The sequence below is a fragment of the Pongo abelii genome, chromosome 10, assembly GCF_028885655.2.
Source record: "Pongo abelii isolate AG06213 chromosome 10, NHGRI_mPonAbe1-v2.0_pri, whole genome shotgun sequence".
Lineage (NCBI taxonomy): Eukaryota > Metazoa > Chordata > Mammalia > Primates > Hominidae > Pongo > Pongo abelii.
This window is the reverse complement of record NC_071995.2, coordinates 51,408,028-51,422,831: the sequence shown is the minus strand read 5'-3', so window position 1 is coordinate 51,422,831 and position 14,804 is coordinate 51,408,028. Positions and strand designations below refer to the sequence as shown.

At 42.7% G+C, this 14,804-nt stretch overlaps 1 protein-coding gene across 8 annotated transcripts in view; it reads left to right on the top strand.

Annotated features, from left to right (window-relative positions):
- Positions 1 to 6,266: 6,266 nt before the first annotated feature.
- Positions 6,267 to 14,804, top strand: part of ATF7 (activating transcription factor 7) — a 113,343-nt gene continuing 104,805 nt past the window's right edge. For 3 of the 8 annotated variants that reach the window (XM_054526425.2, XM_063711581.1, XM_024256161.3), the window contains exon 1: positions 6,267 to 6,407. The gene's annotated coding sequence lies outside the window, so the exon portion shown is untranslated. 8 annotated transcript variants of the gene reach the window in all.

The window sequence follows — 14,804 nt, the reverse complement described above, 5'->3', positions numbered from 1 at the left end:
TAGTCAGATACATCAAATAAAGTTATAAAATTGCTTTCAAAAATAAAAATAAAATGAGAGAGAGAGAGAAGACTTAAATTGCTAAAATCAGGAATAAAACAAAGAATGTTATCATCAGACTCACAGAAATAAAAATGATTCTAAGGGAATATTATGAAAATTTCATGCCAATAATTAGATAATCTAGATGAAATGTAAGAATTCCTAGAACGACACAAGCTACTGAAACTGACTCAAGAGGAAATTTTAAAAAATTAAATAAACCCATAACAAGAAAAGAGACTGAATTACTCATTAAAAATAAAAAATTTCCACAAAGAAAATCCCAGGACCATATTGTTTCACTGGTGAATTCAGTCAAATGTTTAAAGAACACTTAACACCCTTCCTTCATTCCTTCCTTCCTTCTTTCCTTCCTTTCCCTCCCTCCCCCGCCTTCCTCCCTCCCTCTCTCTCTCTCTTCCTTCCTTCTTTCTTTCTTTAGACAGGGTCTTGCCCATCCTTCCTTCCTTCCTTCCTTCCTCCCTTCCTTCCCTCCCTCCCTTCCTCCCTCTCTCCCTCTCTCCCTCTCTCCCTCTCTCTTTCTTTCTTTCTACATGGTCTTGCTCTGTTGCCCAGACTGGAGTGCAGTAGCAAGATCACAGCTCACTGCAACTTCCAACTCTTGGGCTCAAGCAATCCTCCTGCCTCAGCCTCCTGAGGTAGCTAAGACTACAGGCATGTGCCACCATGATTCCTGGCTATGTATATATATATATACATATATTTTGTATTTTCTGCTGAGATGGGATCTCACTATGTTGTCCAGGTTAAACTCCTAACCTCAAGCAATTCTCCTACCTCAGCCTCTCAAAGTGCTGGGATTACAGACATGAGCCACTGCACCTGGCCATACCACCAATTCTTCACAAACTCTTCCAAAAAAATAGAAGAGGAGGTTGGGTGTGGTGGCTCATGCTTGTAATCCCAGCACTTTGGGAGGCTGAGGTGTGGGGATCACTTGAGCCCAGGAGTTAGAGACCAGCCTGGGCAACATGGCAAGACCATGTCTCTACTAAAAATACATAACATTAGCCCGGCATGGTGGCACGCACCTGTAGTCCCAGCTATTTGGGAGGCTGAGCTGGAAGAATCGTCTGAGCCCAGGAAGTGAAGTCTGCTGCAGTAAGCTGAGATCGCGCCACTGCACTCCAGCCTGGGTGATGGGAGTGAGACCCTGTCTCCAAAAAAAAAAAAAAGGAGGCATCATATCTCAATTCATTTTATGAGATCAGTATTACCCTGATTGGTAATCAAACCAGATAAAGACATCACAAGGAGAAAATTACAGACTAACATCTCTTATAAATATAGACACAAAAATCTTCAACAAAGTACTAGAAAACTTAAATCCAGCAACATGTAAAAAGATTATGCCCTATGACCAACTGAGATTTATCCCAGAAATGCAAGATTGGTTTAACAAATGAAAATTAATCAATGTTATGCACCATATTAACAGAACAGGAGACAAAAACCACATGATCATCTAAATAAACAAAACATTTGATAAAATCAAACACTCTTTCATGATAAAAACACTCAACAATCTAGGAATATAAGGTAACTTCCTCACTTTGATTAAAGTACAGCTACCAAAAAAATAACAGCTAACAACACACTTAATAATGAAAGACTTGCCAGGTATAATGGCTCATATGTGTAAACCCAGCACTTTGAGAGGCTGAGGTAGGAGGATCCCTTGAGGCCAGGAGTTTCAGACCAGCCTGGTCAACATAGCAAGGCCCCATCTCTAACTGAAAAAAGAAAGAGGCCAGGCATGGTGGCTTATATCTGTAATCCTAGCACTTTGGGAGGCCAAGGCAGGAGAGCAAAAAAAAAATTAGCCAGGCATGGTGGCATGCACCTGTAGTCCTAGCTACTCAGGAGGCTGAGGTGGGAGGATCATTTGAGCCTAGAAGTTGGAGGTTACAGTGAGCTATGATTGCACCACTCTAGCCTAAGTGACAAAGTGAGACTCGTCTCAAAAAAGAAAATAAAAAATATGAGTAAATTTAACAAGAGACACACAAGATTTGTACAATGAAAACCACAAAACACAGCTTGGCACAGTGGCTCATGCCTGTAATCCTATCACGTTGGGAGGCCAAGGTGGGAGAACTGCTTGAGACCAAGAGTTTGACACCAGCCTGGGCAACAAAGTGGGACCCTGTCTCTAATTTAAAAAACAAAATAAGGCCAGGCGAGGTGGCTCACACGTGTAATCCCAGCACTTTGGGAGGCCAAGGTGGGTGGATCTAACCCCATTAGAGATGGGGTTTCACCATGTTGTCCAGGAGTTTGAGACCAGCCTGGGCAACATGGTGATATCCCATCTCTAAAAAAATTAAAAAATAAAAAAAATACAAAATAAAAAACAAAGTAAATCTATAAAAAATACAGTTGAAAGACATTAAGAAGCTCTAAATAAATGTTAAGACATTCGATGTCCATGGATTGGAATACAATATTGTTAAGATGGCAATACTCCTTGATCTACAGATTCAAGGGAATTCCTATTAAAATCCTAGATGGCTTTTTTGCGGAAATTGACAAGCTGACCCTAAAATTCACGTGGCAATGCAAGGGACCCAGTATATCCAAAGCAATCTTGAAAAAAGAGAACGAAATTGGAGGATTCATACTTCCCAATTTCAAAACTTACTACAAAGCTAAAATTATCAAGCCTTTTGATACTGGCATACGGACAGACATATAGAAGAATGAAATAACATTGAAAGTCCAGAAATAAACCAATATATTTAAGGTCCAATGAGTTTTGGCAAGGGTGCCAAGAGGATTGAATGAGGGAAATAATATCTTTTCCAACGAATGGTGCTGGGACAATTGTGCATGGAAAAGAACGAAATTGGACCTCTACCTCATACCATATACAAAATTATCTCATAATGAATCAAAGATCTAAATGTAGGAGCTAAAAACAACAAAATTCTTAGAAGAAAGCACAGATGTAAATCTTTATGATACTGTATTAGGCAATGGTTTATTAGATATGACAACAGCACAAACAAGATAAATTGGACTTTATCAAAATTTAAAACTTTTGAGCTTCAGGCCGGGCGCAGTGGCTCATGCCTGTAATCCCAGCACTTTGGGAGGCCGAGGCGGGCCGATCATGAGGTCAGGAGATCGAGACCATCCTGGCTAACACGGTGAAACCCCGTCTCTACTAAAAATACAAAAAATTAGCTGGGCGTGGTGGCGCATGCCTGTAGTCCCAGCTACTCCTGAGGCTGAGGCAGGAGAATGGCATGAACCCGGAAGGTGGAGCTTGCAGTGAGCCGAGATTGCGCCACTGCACTCCAGCCTGGGTGACTCAAAAAAAAAAAAACTTTTGAGCTTCAAAGGACACTATCAGAAAGTGAAAAGACAACTAACCTGCAGAATGAGATAAAATATCTGCAAATCATATATCAATAAGCATCTAGTATTTAGAATATATAAAGAATTCTTGTAACTCAACAATAAAGAGGCCGGGCCTCTTTACATGCCTGTAATCCCAACAATTTGGGAGGCCAAGTTGGGAGGATCACTTGAGTCCAGGAGTTTAAGACCAGCCTGACCTAGTGTCTACAGACATTTTTTTTTTTTGAGTCACAGTCTCACTCTGTCACCCAGGCTGGAGTGCAATGGCATGATCTCAGCTCACTGCAACCTCCGCCTCCCAGGTTCAAGCAATTCTCCTGCCTCAGCCTCCCAAGTAGCTGGGATTACAGGTGCCCACCACCATACCCAGCTAATTTTTGTATTTTTAGTAGAGACAGGTTTGTCATGTTGGCCAGGCTGGTCTTGAACTCCTGACCTCGTGGTCCACCTGCCTTGGCCTCCCAAAGTGCTGGGATTACAGGTGTGAGACACTGCACCTGGCCTGGAAAATTTTATAAAATCATCTGGACATGGTAGCATGTACCTGTAGTCCCGGCTACTTGGGGTGCTGAGTTGGGAGGATTGCTTGAGTCTGGGAGGTCGAGGATGCAGTGAGCAGTGATCATGCCACTGCACTCCAACCTGGGCAACTGAGGGAGACCCTGCCAAAAAAAAAAAAAAAAAAAGCCGGTTGCGGTGGCTCATGCCTGTAATCCCAGTTCTTTGGGAGGCCAAGGCAGGCAGATCACAAGGTCAAGAGATTGAGACCATCCTGGCCAACATCCTGGCCAACATGAAACCCCGTCTCTTACTAAAAATACAAAAATTTGCTGGGCGTGGTGGCGTGCGCCTGTAGTCCCAACTACTCGGGAGGCTGAGGCAGGGGAATCGCTTGAACCCAGGAGGTGGAAATTGCAGTGAGCTGAGATCCTGCCACTGCACTCCAGCCTGGTGACAGATCAAGACTCCGTCTCAAAAAACAAAAACAAACAAACAAAAAACATCAATTTAGAATAGTACCTGAACATAGTAAAATCTATAAATATTAGCTATTGCATGTATACAGCAATAGCCAATTGTTCCAGCACGATTTGTAGAATCCTTTTCCCTCTGATTTTTTTAATTTTTATTTATTTATTATTATTATTTTTTTGAGACGGAGTTTCGCTGTTGTTGCCCAGGCTGGAGTGCAATGGCGCGATCTTGGCTCACTGCAACCTCTGCTTTCCAGGTTCAAGTGATTCTCTTGCCTCAGCCTCCTGAGTAGGTGGGATTACAGGCGTGAGCCACCGCGCCCGGCCAACATACAAATTTTTCTTATATATTTAAGGTATGTTTCCATCATTGTATTCTTTTAAGTAGGAATTGTTTTACGGGAGAGTAGTTTGGAAGCCAAGACTCCTCTCAACTTTTCTCAATTCACTACATAAGAAAGAAAGATTTTACACCTGTTTCATTTTAGGTATCTAGGGAGAAATCACCTAGATTCTTCCTACCTCTCAGAGGGTGCTGTGAGGATAGATGAGATGCTAGACAGAAAGTTCAGAAAGCTGAGTAACATAAAGCTGCAAAAGGAGAGAGCAGAGATTCCATAGAAAATATTTTAAGTCAACTACAATTCGTTAAATTTTAAGAAAATTATTTAATTTATTTATCGTGACAGGGTCTCACTCTGTTGTCCAGGCTGGAGTGCAGTGGCCTGATGTGGGCTCACTGCAACCTCAACCTCCTGGGCTCAAGCGATCTTCCCACTTAGCCCCCGAATAGCTACTACAGGTGCAGGCCACCATGCCCGGCTAATTTTGTATTTTTTGTAGAGCTGAGTTTTCGCCATGTTGCCCAGGCTGGTCTCAAATTCCTGGGCTCAGGCGATCCTCTTGCCTCGGCCTAGCAGTGTTGGGATTACATGCGTGAGCCACTGCACCCAGCCTATTTTTGTTTTTCTTTGTTCTTTTCCTGGTTTGTCTTGAACAAGACATATAAATGTGCGACTATAGACTTTGCATTTGATATTTCCCCCGAAATCTTCCCAAGTCATAATTCAACTCCTGTAGTGTTACTTCCTCAAAGAGGTCTTCTCTCAAACACTAGGAGTAAAGCTTCTTCCCCACTCCTAGTCACTTTCTGTCTCATTATCCTAAAGCGCTTTTCACTATTTGAAATATTTGTGTTTATTGGCTTTTTAACTGTCTCCCCTTCCTCACTCAAATATAAATTCTACCTGGGTTGGTAACTCCTTAACCCCATGCTTAGAACAATGCTTTGCACGGGGGTATAGCTCAGGGATAGAGCATTTGACTGCAGAACAATGCTTTGCACGTAATATGCCCTACGTTTTGTGAAAATATTTGCTGAGTAATACAGTGATTTTAAAAAATCCCCAAGTAGTTTCATGTATCTCATTTGATCATTACAACTATTTGAATAAAATGAGATTGTTAGTCCCATTGTACAGAGACTCAGAGAAGGTTTTCACCCAAGGCAATAGGGCTAGTAAAATGGTAGTGTTAGAACTGCTGTGCAGGGGGATTGCTTTGTCCGTACGTGGACTTCATTTCTAGGGCTAAGGGTATTTTAAATTACTTTGCCGTTAAGGAAGCGACGACTCTGAAAGATAGTAGTAACCACCACTACAGGCACCTGTAAAGATCCTCTCTTCTTTTTCCTTTCTTTCTCCCGCTAGATTCTGCAGCCGAACACGTGTGACCTGTGTGGACAGTACTCGCTCAGTCTCCCTCCCCAGCCCTGCCCACAGTAAGCCCGGCCCCTTCTTTTCCCGGAGCCCCGCCTCTCGGCCGCTTTCCAACTCAGTCCCCACGGATCTCGCCCTTCCCCCGCGGCCCCACGACTTCTCGCGAGAGTTGAGCGCGCCTGGCCGGACGGGAGGAAAGTATCCGTTCCGCCGAGGGGGGAAAGGAGGAGCTGGAGACAGATTGTAGGACTGAGCGCGGGCAGGCGGGAGGCAACGGAGCTACCAGCCGGTAAGTCCTTTTAACATTAGCTAGTCCATGATCTGACGGGAGTCTCCCTTTCAACTCTGGCCAGTCCCAGCATTCTGGGCTGGGGTCTCCCCTCCCAGTCTGTGTTGGACGGGGGCGCTGAGGCGGTGGCCGGGCCCTGTCTGAGGAAGAGGGTGGGGCGTAGGCCAAAGCCGGCCAATGGGAGAGAAGGAAGCCTCGATCGGCGGCAATGAGCGCTAATGGGAGATCGCTTTTATGTTGCCGAGCGCCGCCCTTCTCCTCTCCCTACTCCCGCCTCCTTCCTTTGGGGGGAAGGCGGGGCCAGAGGCTTGAAGTGTGGGGAGAACTTGGGGTAAGTAGCCCCGGGGGGCACAGGGCGTGGCAAGGAGAGGGGAATTGAATCCTGAGGGAAGGGTAGTCTAGTGGAGCCTAATGGAAGGATTATGGGATGGGGTGGAATGGGAGAAAGAGGAGGGATACTAGAAACCCAGGGCTTCCCAAAGAGTGAGATTAGGAGCTTGGAATTGGAAAAGGGTAATAGGAAGGAGGTAGGAATGAGTAGATGAGAACAAAGATCTTGATCTGGTGACAACACCCTGTTGGGTTTGGCAGAAAAGATAGATAGGGGTGGATTATTGGAAATGAGGGTCATGGCATTTTGATTGAATTAATTAAAAGAACATCAGGGACATGATATCAGAGAAAAAGTATGGATTTGGAGAAAATTAAGTGAATTAATTTAAGAGGACAGTATGGGTGAGCTGAGTCGCCATAAGGCATGGCTTCTGGAAGGATATGAGCCTTGAGAGCGATAAGAGGTGTTTGGGAAGGAGATGGCTGATACACACGTCTTTAGCCTAGGTATCAGGTGGTTGGGATATTGATTTAGGGCTTCTGGTGGATATGGCACCCAGACTGGTGACCAGCCTCCAAAATGCTGGGATGGGGGTTGAGAAGGAGAAAAATAGAACACTTTCATCGCTTCTCTGATTTTCCTTCCCCCTCTCCTATTTCCCAAACTCTTCCGAAACACCGGGATGTGGGGTTGGGACTTAGGCAGTCCAAGTTGGAGCCCCATAGGGACTTATATGTTGCTCTGAATTGCTTGTTATGTTCTCTGACTGGGGTGTTTACAACCCAGGGCACCTCCTACCCAGATTCCCGCGTTGCTACTTTCCTAACTTTAAAAATTTGTTTTCTGCTTAACAGAGGGTGTTTTAGTATCTCTGAGGGTCATGTCATATTAAGTACAGGTGTGTAGGGGGTGTGCAGAGTTTTCTCAGCAAGCTCACATGAGTCCTGTGTTTAAAAATTTTGCAGTAGTGTAATTCTTGTAGAGATATCAGTCTTTATGGGCATTCTAAGCAGAAATATACTAAAATGAAGTTTGTTTTGTTAAATGTGGCTTCCCCAGTCATTCTCGAAGAGTTGTCGAATGGGTGGTTGCAGTTTGTTTTAGTTAACTTATATAATGTGTTTTTAAATGGTGTAAATAAAATAGACATGTTATTTCAGGAAAATGAAAAATGTTCAGTTTTTTCTTTTGTGTCCAGACTCAGAAACTAAAGCTATGTCATAATATCTTAGGCCAAGGGCTGGGGAAATCAAACACAATTTGTACTTACACATGGAAGTTGTAAGGTAAGTGGAGGCTCTTGCGAAATGTAACATGTCTGTAAGAAAAGAAGCTAAAGAAAAGTTTGGCAGCTCTACTAAGTAGTCTTACCAGTTCTTAATTCTGTACAGAAAAGGGACAGGGCTTTGCCCTTTGTTTGATAGTTGTGTATCATTTAATAACGAATTGGACTAATATAGCCAATTAATAACTTCTTTGCTCTTGCGGAGATTTTGCTTTTACATTCCTTCTCTTCTCCTTTTACTTTTGAGAAGTGAAATAATGTCCGAAATATCAGTAAAGCTGTTATATGAAGAGAAACCAGAGTATGTAGTTGTATTAACCTTTGGTTTTCTGCAATCAGCTGAAGCTTTTCTCCCTGGCCAAGAAGTTGCCCCTATAGCACATTGAGACCAATTCATTGCTGACCCGTTAGCATTAACTACTGAGCTGGGTTCTAGTATTTCACAGTAAGAGCATTGCTATTGGACATTCAGAACATTTCCAGTTTGCCTGGCAGCAGTACAAAAAATTACCCAGTGAGAGAGCAGAGTCCCTTGTTTTGGTCTTCTGCCCTAGAATTGGTGATGGCTTTGACTAGGGCACTATTAAACCCAAGATTTTTTTTTTCTCACTAGTGCTACCATCTAGCAGAAAGCTAGAGTGATAACACTGCTCATCTTTCAACTTGTGGATCAAAGTTTACACCCTGTGGTAGTTTCAGTGTTGTAATTTTTAAACACGTTTGTTTACCACGGTTTTAAAATGTTAATAGCTCCACTTACTGTATCTTGTTCTCTTTCCTTTCCTCATTTCCAACCCAAAATGAAAATTGTTTTTTCAACCAACTCTTAAACTACTTCTTTGTCTGGAGTAAAGTCGCTGGCTGTCTGAACACAGCTGCTCTGAAGTTCTCAGAAGTTATTGTTTTGTGCGTGTCAAGACTGAGTTTTTCCTAGGCTACAGTGGGAGGGAGTTAGTGTTACAGCAGCCTCCTATCCACGTCTGATAAGGAGGAGCCTTCTCCTTGCAAGGAAGTTTTAGGTGGAACAGATAGAACTCCATGTAAATGTCTAATAAGGCTAGCTCTGTTCTTGAGACTGGTTAGCATACTGGTATATAATTGTCCCTTTTCCCTTGATAAAAGTACTGAACTTAAGGTACAGGTGTTTCTTTGAGAAAAACAAATGCAGCATTCATTTAAAAGGAAAAAGCATTAGTTTCTTTTGTTGTTGGTTTCTCAGAAAATGGTCCTACAGTTTTGGATTTCATGAAAAAGTCTTATGTCTCTTTAAAAATATGTCAAAGAAAATAATTTTTAAGCTTCTCTGACATTTACTCATTTTGACATGTCTTCCCCCAAGGTTTTTTTAGAAGGGATCAAATAAATTCATGATATGTGAAAACACATCATAGTTGGTATGATGTGTTAAAAGACGGTTGGTCTTTTAACTTTTGAATGCTCTAAGGAGAAAGTCTCCACTTCACAGATACCCTGTTCCATTATTGGAGCTTTACTTTTAGAACATTTTTTACATTGTGGTGAAGCTCTTTAGTTCTGTTATCTGAAGCCACAATAAATAAATCTAGTTCCTTGTTAACATGGTAGTCTTCAGGTATTTCATGACACTTATTGCTTTCATTCTTTTAGAGACAGGGTCTCGCTATGTTGCCCAGGCTGGAGTGCAAGTGACGTGATCACAGATCATTGTAACCTCAAACTCCTGGGCTAAAGTTATCTTCTAGTCCTAGCTTCCTGAGTAACTAGGACTCTTGGCCTCAAGCCGTCCTCCCAGCCTCCAAGTAGCTGGGACCACAGGCGCATGCCACCATGCCTGGCTAATTTTTAAATTTTTTGTAGAAATGGGGTCTCCCTGCATTGCCCAGGCTCTTCTCGAATTCCTAGGCTCAAGCCATCTCCCCACCTTGGTCTCTCAAAGTGCTGGGATTACAGGAGGCATCTCTTCTGGGGTAAATACCCCAAGTTCTTTAAGCTTTTTTTTTTTTTTTTTTTTTTTTTGAGACGGAGTTTCGCACTTTTGCCCTGGCTGGAGTGCAGAGTCTTGCACTTTTGCCCTGGCTGGAGTGCAGTGGCACAATCTCGGCTCACTGCAAGCCCCGCCTCCCAGGTTCACGCCATTCCCCTGCTTCAACCTCCCGAGTAGCTGGGACTAGCAGGCGCCTGCCACCACGCCTGACTAATTTTTTGTATTTTTAGTAGAGGTGGAGTTTCACCATGTTAGCCAGCATGGTCTTGATATCCTGACCTCGTGATCCGCCCGCCTCGGCCCCCCAAAGTGCTGGGATTACAGGCATGAGCCACTACGTCGGCCAGCTATTTCTATTATTATTATTATTATTATTATTTTTGAGACGGAGTCTTGCTGTGTTTCCCAGGCTGGAGTGCAGTGGTACAATCTCAGCTCACTGCAACCTCCAACTTCCGGTTTCAAGCAATTCTTGTCCCTCAGCTTCCCGAGTAGCTGGGAGTACAGGTGCCTGCCATCCATGCCCAGCTAATTTTTGTATTTTTAGTAGAGACAGGGTTTCACCATTTTGGCCAGGCTGGTCTTGAACTCTTGACCTCAAGTGATCCGCCTACCTCGGCCTCCCAAAGTGCTGGAATTACAGGCATGAGCCACTGAGCCCAGCCCATATGATTTCTTAAGTGACATTTTTAATAAAAGTTCAGGCTCTTCATCAAGTTAGTTACCTGAGTGGTTTATGGTTCCTTATCTAGGTCTGAACATCTCAGATATAATCTAATAAATACAAACTATGGGGGGAATCACAACTTCTATTTTATTGCACTCTATGCGTCTGTTTTTAAAGCCTAAGATCACATTAGTTTGTGTAGTTGATTTTTTTTTTTGTTTTGAGACAGAGTCTTGCTCTGTCACCCAGGCTGGAGTACAGTGGCTCAATCTTGTCTCACTGCAACCTCCGCCTCCCGAGTTCAAGTGATTCTCCTGCCTCAGCCACCGGAGTAGTTGGGATTACGGGCCTGCACCACCACACCCAACTAATTTTTTTTTTTTTTTTTTTGTATTTTTAGAAGAGACGGGGTTTCACCATGTTGGCCAGGCTGGTCCCGAACTCCTGACCTTAAGTGATCCACCCACCTTGGCCTCCCAAAGTGCTGGGATTACAGGCGTGAGCCACTGTGCCGGCCATATAGTTGATTTTTTGACAACTTTACATTTATCCCTGTAATTATCATCTTGTTAATTTGGTTTGTTGTTTTAGCTTGATAATGTCATTTCACCTCTTGACCATTTCTCATATGTTTGTATTATTGATAAATTTGATAAACATGATACCTGTGTTTTTGTTTTAGGTCACTGGTAAACATGTATAAGGGTAGAGCAAAGCTATACAACATGAGTAGACTATCATTATGTTAACATTAACCTGTTAGTCAACTTTTGGATAAAATTCAGTTGTGAATCCCACCTGCCGTTTTATATAATCTAACCTTTATTTTCTATGACATAGCAAGAGGTATCTTGTTGAAATCCGAATACAGTATATTCTGCCTCTGACATCTCTGAACTCCTAGGCTAGTGACCCTGTCAAAAAAGAAAATGAAGTTGCATATTAGTTGCTGTTTGGGTATCTTAGGCTACTGTTAATAGATCACTGCATAACTTGCCGGTGGTTCATAAGTGATCTGTTTAATAATTCATTTAGAATCTTTCTGAGAAATAATATTTCACTAGTCTACGATTTCTGTACTCAACCTCCCTTGCCCCACATTTTAAAAAATTATAATTTTCCCATTTCCAAGACTTCCAGTCCTGTTTTTTTTCATTTTCAAATAATTATAGAAAATTAACCATATTTCTTCATAGTTGCAGGGATTTTTTGTTATTTTGTTATTGTCTTTTGGTTGTGGTTTTTTTCTGTTTTTTTTTTTTTTTTTTTTGAGATGAAGTCTCGCTCTGTTCCCCAGGCTAGAGTGCAGTGGCATGCTCACTGCAACCTCTGCCGCCCAGGTTCAGGCAATTCTCTGGCCTTAGCTTCCCAAGTAGCTGGGATTACAGGCATGTGCCACCACACCTGGCTAATTTTTGTATTTTTTTAGTAGATATGGGGTTTCACCATGTTGGCCAGGCTGGTCTTGAACTCCTGACCTCAAGTGATCCGCCCACCGTGGCCTCCCAAAGTGCTGGAATTACAGGCATGAGCCACCGTGCTCGGCCATGGTTGTTTTTTTTTTGAGACAGGTTCTCGCTCTGTTGCCCAGTCTGGAGCACAGTGGCACAATCATGGCTCATATGCAGCCTCAGTCTCCCAGGCTCAAGCAATCCTCCTACCTCAGCCTCCTGAGTAGCTGAGACTAAAGGCTCATGCCACCATGCCTGGCTAATTTTGTTTATTTTTTGTAGAGGTCTCATCATGTTTCCCAGGCTGGTCTCGAACTGCTGGGCTCAAACAATCCTCCTGCCTTAGCCTCCCAAAGTGCTGAGATTACAAGCATGAGCTACTGTGCCTGGCCAGATTTTTTGACATTAGATGAAATTCTGTTTCAGAAACTTTTTTTTTTTTCTGAGACAGGGTCTCCCTCTGTCTCCCAGGCTGGAGTGCAATGGCGCCATCTTGGCTCACTGCAGTCTCTGCCTCCTGGGCTCAAGCGATTCTCCTGCCTCAGCCTCCTGAATAGCTAGGACTACAGGTGTGTGCCACCGTGCCCATCTAATTTTTGTATTTTTTGTGGAGACGGAGTTTCCCATGTTGCCTAGGCTGGTCTTGAATTCCTAAGTTCAGGTGATCTGCCTGCTTTGGCCTCCCAAGGTGCTGGAATTACAGGCGTGGGCCCCCATGCCCAGCTTGTTTTGGAAACTCTTCTTTTTTTTTTTTTGACACGGAGTCTCGCTCTGTCTCCCAGGATGCAGTGCAGTGGTGTAATCTCAGCTCACTGCAACTTCTGCCTCCCGGGTTCAAGGAGTTCTCCCCCTCAGCCTCCCAAGTAGCTGGGACTGCAGGCACATGCCACCACGCCCGGCTAATTTTTGTATTTTTAGTAGAGATGTGGTTTCACCATGTTGCAGGCTGGTCTCAAACTCCTGGCCTCAGGTAATGCACCCGCCTGGGCCTCCCAAAGTGCTGGGATTACAGCGTGAGCCACTGCACCTACCCTTGAAAACTCTTTTAGGAAAAAACTTTATTCCCTGGACATTTTACTTAGAAATGAAAGAATTAAACTACTCTCTGAAAACAATTGTATGTAGTTTCCCTGTAATGTTGACATCTCCAATTTAGACCTAACTTTTCATTTTCTTTTTTTTTTTTTTTTTTTTTTGGAGACGGAGTCTTGCTGTGTCAGCCAGGCTGGAGAGTGCAGTGGCGCAGTCTTGGCTCACTGCAACCTCTGCCTCCCAGGTTCAAGCAATTCTCATGCCTCAGCCTCCCAAGTAGCTGGGACTACAGGTGCCCACCACTGCGCCCGGCTAACTTTCTTTGTTTTAGTAGAGATGGGGTTTCACCGTGTTGCTCAGGGTGGTCTCGAACGTCTGAGCTCAGGCAATCCACCTGCTTCAGCGTCCCAAAGTGCTGGGATTACAGGCGAGAACCATCGCATCCGACCCTAACTTTTCATTTTCTCTTTGGAATAAAAACCTATACCAACTATAAACACACACACACATACACACACACACACACTTGCCATTTATAATTGTAGTTTATTGGCAAGGGTGGTCTAAGTTTGCCAGGCTATGTGTTGTAGGTGAAGGGTGCTACAAATGAGATACGACTTCAGAAGACATCTCTAGGGACTAAAGACTTTACATTGGCAGGCAGTAACTTTTCCTGCTTGTTAATTTTAGACCTGACAGTTGAATTTATGTTTGAGCAATTTTAGCTGAAAAATGCATTTTTTAAGTACCTTCCTCTTTTGGCATTTTAATTTTTACTTTCGTTTTTAAAAAATTGCAAATCGTGAATGAATGTGCATATTAAATTAGCATGCTACTAGGCAGGGAAACAATGCATTTTCTTTTGATACCTTCTCATCCATCTGATAGTATTAGTTATGAATTCTCCTGGAAAGCAGAAGGATGGACTTGATAACCCCTCAAGGTCCTTTTCAGGCCAGAACTTTCATAGAAGTTAAGATCAAGGAACTTACTCTTGAAGAATCAGGAAGAAAAATAGACTGTAAAGAAAATAAAATTGAAATGTTTCTGTCGACCCAGTGGGAATGGATAAACACAAGTAAGGAACATAAATGACGAGAAATAATAACTCCTTTGAGCTAAAAACAAAACAAAAATCAACAACAACAAATATTTTGCATTGGAGTCATTTTATATCTTAAAAATATTTTATCATGACATTTTCTCTTTGACATTTCCCTTGTGGACACTTTGTGTTGAAAGAATGTTGGGTTTTGTTCCTGTTAAATCATAGTATTTTGTTTCCTTCCTTTCTCTTGTTTGTCCTTTTGTTTAAAAACTTTTTTTTTTTTTGGTCTTCTGTATAATGTACTGACTGCCTGTATACAGTGAGGCAAGATTCAATTCAATTTTGAAAGTATTTGCTATATCACTTCCTCGGAAATGAAGGATGAGTGTTACAATTCAGGAAAGGTTGTATGAAAAGATAAACTTGTATAAAAAGATAAGCTTTTAAAATTTTGTAGGCAAACATTTAACAAAGGTTCCCAACCAAAGCAAAGGTGAGTTAGTATAGTAGTCTTTTTTTTTTTATTATTTAAAAAAAATTTTTTTGAGACATAGTTTTGCTCTGTCACCCAGGCTGGAGTGCAGTGGCACAATGGCCTCCGGCTCCTGATTACAAGC